The sequence below is a fragment of the Camelus ferus genome, chromosome 35 (assembly GCF_009834535.1).
Source record: "Camelus ferus isolate YT-003-E chromosome 35, BCGSAC_Cfer_1.0, whole genome shotgun sequence".
Lineage (NCBI taxonomy): Eukaryota > Metazoa > Chordata > Mammalia > Artiodactyla > Camelidae > Camelus > Camelus ferus.
The window spans coordinates 3,970,336-3,975,796 of record NC_045730.1 but is presented as its reverse complement, the minus strand read 5'-3'; the positions used below and the strand labels follow the sequence as shown (position 1 = coordinate 3,975,796).

The 5,461-nt window shown below is 48.8% G+C and overlaps 1 non-coding gene across 1 annotated transcript; it reads right to left on the bottom strand.

The window, feature by feature from the left end:
• Positions 1-4,346: 4,346 nt before the first annotated feature.
• On the bottom strand, positions 4,347-4,418 carry TRNAA-AGC. Its single transcript has one exon. It is a non-coding gene; the product is annotated as a tRNA-Ala (tRNA).
• Positions 4,419-5,461: the final 1,043 nt, after the last annotated feature.

Sequence of the window (5,461 nt, the reverse complement as noted above, 5' to 3'; positions counted from 1 at the left end):
TGCTGAGAAGGCCAGGACACGCAGGGCTGCTCCTCCCTCCAGGGGACGAGGGGACCCCTGCGGAAGTGTCTGTGGGAGGGCAGCCAGCTGTGTTTTATGCCTGTTCTTCTCCAGTACGAGCGAGTTCTCCTGCACGGCATCGGCCGCTGGCGTGAGTCAAGCCTGGGTTTGCTTCCACCTTGTGTCTTGCAAATTATGTTTCACGTAGGCTCAGACCTGATTCATTCTTACCTTGCTTTTCTTTAAAAGCAGGTTTTTCTGGTTTGACCTACTCTCTAACACGGTTGCTGTTCTGCCCGAGGATCTTTGCAGTGACTTGGGGCTGGGCCGGACTGGCTGACGGCAGCGATGTTCTGCTCTGGGCTTCGTTGTTGTCATTGCTTCTCCTCGGGCTCGCAGCTTTGTCTGTTTCCCTCAGGCCACCTGCCCTCCGGCCAGTACACTTGACCTTGGGTTCTGAGAGTTCTGCTGCCTAAACTGGGATGTGACTGTGTACAGTGAGGTGCACACAGCCTACGTATACACCTCAGTGAGTCCTGGCAAATGCTCGTTCCCTGTAACTGAGACCCTGTCCAGGAGCATTTCTTCATCTGTGTCACAGTCTTACTGAGACAAGGTCCTGCTCCCCTCAACCTTGAGACTTCAGTCTGGACGTTGACGTCTTCTGTCCAGTTGGAAATGCTGAAACAGAAAGGGTGTTTGAAGACTTGCACTTGTGGTCCTGCACTTTTGAGCACTTCTGGGAAAATGCAAGCTTCAAATATATCCAGCCCTCCATTCTAATGACTCACATCGACATCTTCATCGCCGAGCCTTGCTCGTGTACGGACACGGCATCAGGGCGGTTAGCTCCGTGTGCGTTTTAGAAATAGGATCCTAGAGTCACACACTGAGGAGGATGTGAAAGGTGCAGCTCCCCCCTCACTCTGTTCTGCGTCTTAACAAGACGTAAATTCTACTGTTCTGCACTTCTCGTCTGCAATCTGGAGCCTCTGACATTTCACTGATGTGTTATTTTTGTTCTATCAGCAGGTGTTGTCCTTTTACCTTGGAGAAATCTCCTGGCGCCTCTTATTTATTCTCATGACCTTGTCCTTCGTCACATCTCCGACGGGTCGGGGCAGTAATCTCACCACCCCAGCTCCCGTCCGAACGCGTCCTTCCGTGGGTCCGATTGTTTTGCAATACCCGATACCCCACCGCCGATCCCCAGCTCCTCCCAGAGATTTTCACATTTCAGGAATTGCAATGCCAGTTCTTCAGTCGCTCAGGATAAAAACTTCGAAGCCCAGTGAGAACCCCCTTTCTCGCAACATCCAAGCTGTCAACTCTTCTTTATGGATCCAGCCAGAAGCCAACAACTTCTTGCCTCCCCACTGATACCCCCGTAGTCCCAGCCACCGCCGTCTGGTGCCCAGTCTGTCACCACATCCTGACCGATGCTCTCACTCCCTTCCTGCCTCTGCCCCGTATGGCTGGAACCAGCTGGAAGCTGGGAGGGTCCTTCTACAAAGTCGCCGTGAGGCTTTAAACCCCCCAGGGACTGCCCACCTCACACAGGGTAGACACCGAAGTCCTCGCAATGGTCTCACAGCCTCTGGACCCTTCATAAGTGGCCCCCCACCCCCGGCCCCGGCCACACTCTCTGTCTCCCCGTTCCTTGGGCACATCTGTACCATCTCACCTCACAGCCTTTGCGTTCGCCATTGGCACCATGTGGGGTGTTTTATTTTAACTTTCCATATCCACTGAGCTTCCCTTCATTTCTGTCTCTGCTCAGACAAGCTCGCCATCCCTCTGCTTACTGAAAATTCTCTCCGACTCTCAATCCCTTGCTCTGTTACTCTGGTTGGCTGTTCCTCATGGCCCCGTCATCGGGTTAATCATTTACACACACACACAGTTTGCGAGTTTGCTCCTATACCAGCCGACTCCTTCACTGGAATGTCAGCTTATGGGAGGTTATCTCGCTGTCCACTGCTGTGTCCCCAGCAGCCCTGCACATATGCCGGGCACACAGTATGTGTTTGATGGATCAGCTAATGAGTCGATCTTTCCAGTTTATTGCTTTTTCCATCCCACATCCTGCGAAGAACTGCTGAGGGTCATCAGATGCCTACCCTGTGGGATTTTTCTGTCTCTATCTGCTTCCTGGGGTTTCATGAATTTGGTCCCCCTGAACTTAAGTCTCCCTCTCAGCATCGTCTGATCCGGTCGCTCAGACCAGGCTCCTCACTGGCCACCATGCATTCCTGGACTGACATGAACCCTCCCAAAGAATGAAGCCACCACACCAGATGCTCTGCGCCTTCGCAAAGCTCCTCCAAAAATTGAAAGTAGAATTACCATGTGCTCCAGCAAGCCCACTCTGGGAAATAGCCAAAAGAACTGAAAACAGGATCTCACAGCCATATTTGCACACCTGTTCATAGCAGCGTTATTCACAATAGCCAAGTGGTGGAAGTAATCTAAATGTCCATTGACGCATGAATGGATAAAGGAAATGTGCTCTATACACACAAAGGAGTTTTATTCAGTCTTAAGGAGGAAATCCTGTCATATGCGGCAGCCAGGATGAACGTCAAGGACATTATGTGAAATGAAATAAGCTGGACACAAGAGGACAAATTCTGATTCCACTTATATGCAGTGTCTAAAGTAGTCACACTCACAGGGACAGAAAGGAGAGGGTGGTGGGTGCCGGGGGCTGTGGGGAGGGGAGGGGGAAATGTTTAGTGGATCCAGAATTTCGGTTTTGCAGGATGAAAAGTTCTGGAGGACTGCTGCACAGAAAGAGGCGTATGGTCCGCACGACTGCACTGCAGTCGTGCACTGCACACTTACAGACAGGGGAGACGGGAAATTGTGGGTTATGTGGAGTTTCTTTTTTAACCATGATTGCAAAAACTGTTGCTCTTTTTCCTTCCCCAATATTACCAGTCCTTTCATATCAGCTCCAGGGTGTCTGCTGTTCCTTGGTCTCCCCCGCCTTCGAGGTTCTTTCTCTTCTCCGATCCCTCGTTACACCACTTATTTTCAGGACCTCCGGTGCACCACTTAATTTTGCACAGATGGACGATGCCCCCAGGTCGATCTCAGCTCTGAGAGGGCAGGCATCATCCCCTGTGATTTTTGGAATCTGAGCAACGGATGCGCTAACTAGACAACGCAGCTGTTACAGGAAAATCTTTGATGGATTGAATCCCGTCAATGGGGATTGTCCTTCACGATCTTCAGAGAGTCAGTTTGCAGCCAGACTTGATGCTGTGTTGTTCTAGCCGGTGCTTAGCTGTGTTTAATTGTTCATTGGTCCTTAATTTTGGTAGCAGGTTGTTATGGAAACGAACCTTTGTTTTCCTCTCCTGTCCATCTGAGTTCCTTTGCACTCGCTGTTATTTTTTTTTTTTTTAATCCTTACAAATATCAGGACACTTCTGCATGAACCCCCTGTAGAAACTGACCACTTGAACTTTCGGTAACTTTTGACATTAACAAAATAAAATGATGTTTTTCCTGAATGCTCACTGTTCTTCCAGGTGTCTTTTGACCATCCTAGTCTGAGAGGAAAGAACGTCACTTCAGGAAAGATGCACTGACATTTTCCTGACCAAGGCCCCTTAATAATTCATCCTCACCAAATATCCCAATGCTGTTGAACTAAAAAATCACAATACTTAGTGATATGTTTATAGCGAACTCCCCAGCGGAATGAATCGTTTATCATTTTGTGCCATTTTTGAGAGAAAGAAAAAACAATGGCCCAAAGGCACAGCATGGGTAGACGTATATTTAATATTTTTACTGCACATGCATTCCAGATCAGTATTTATTCCTCAGAAAAATAGGATAACGTAAGAGCTGACTGGGTGATACAGAGGAAAATAATGAGTCTTTCAGGGAAGGCAGAGCAAACGCAAGGAGCAAGTGCTCTGTGGTGTGGGAGGTGGTGCATGGAGGTTCCCGGGCACGCCTACCTTCCTCTCGGAGGTCCCTGCCTCCTTGCAAGTTTTAATTGGACACTTTACGTTACCTAAAGGGGAGGAAATTTGCTTTTACAACATAACCGCAATCAGATAATGGCGGAAGGCTCTCCACCAGCAAGCCAAAAGTCCAACGAACACAAATGGAGAAAATGTTCTAATATTTGGACCTCATTTTCAATTTATAAACCAACTTTTGGATTTATATTTTTATGTAGTGCGAGTTGGGTTAGCATGTACCATCCCAGGAGGACTTTAGGGTTTTTGCTGGGGTTTTATTTGGCCTTAGGTTTTTTGTTTTTTTTTTAAGTTTTATTTATTTAGTTGGGGGGGTAATTCATTTTGTTTGCTTGTTTGTTTATTTAATGGAGGCACTGGGGATTGAACCCAGGACCTTGTGCGTGCTGAGCACACGCTCTACCATTGAGCTATACCTCCCCTCTTTTTAAAACTTTTATTTTGGAAGGAGGTTATTAGGTTTATTTATTTTTATTTATATCTTTATTTTTTTAGCAGAGGTACTGGGGATTGAACCCAGGATCTCACGCAGGCTAAGCAAGCGCCGTACCGCTGAGCTCTAACCCCTCCCTGGTCTTAGGGTTTTAAATCTCTGGTTCTAGCAGTCAGCCCTGGGCACTGTCGCCTTTAAGGCTTAGATCACGACACATCCTGAAGAAGCCAAGATCACAGGCACAGCAATGAGGAGGCCACGTAAACAATGACGAATCGCTAAGGCAATAAACGAGAGACGGGGTTTCCCGTACAGGTAACGGTCGGTGACAGGGGACAAGATGTGTGCGTGTTATCGAGAAGGTTCTGTTAATTGCACGTGGGACTGCAGATAGTGGAAGCATCAGCTGGGGCGCCGTTCACTTGTGGTGGGAGCGGCGGGGGCGCCAGAAGGTGAGGGTCAGGACCAGGCGCCTCTGAGCCCGAGTCTCCTCCGTGCGTTATCTTGGGAGGACTCCTCCGCACTCCCTGCACATCTGTATTTCTTCTGCCAGCTCCGTGTTTCTTCTCGCTGAGGCTTCAGCTTACCAGGAATGTCACGGGACCTACAAGATAGATGGTCCAAAAGGTTCCCAGAAGGAGAAACCGAGAGCGTTGATCTGGAGGAGGCTCAGCTTTTCAAAGTTGTTGCTATTGTTATGCACGAGAGGGACCAGCGGAATCCCCCCCACCCCATCCCGCCAGGACACCCCCAGCGCTCCCACTCCCCTCCTGAGACTAAGCCTCATTCAGTGAGCTGCCGCCCTTTCCTCGTCAGGAGTGATGCCCCATTGATGGTCTCAAGTAAACCAGAAGAAGAAAATCTAAATGTATGACCCCCATAAAGAGAAAAGACTTAAAAAAAAAATACCTATCTTAAAACCCTCTGTTTTGTAGATAAAAAATATTGCCAATTAGAGTTGGATACTCAAGCAAGCAAGGCGGGGGTGAGGCCTAGGGATGAAGATGACGCGGTGGGCATTGGCTGACCA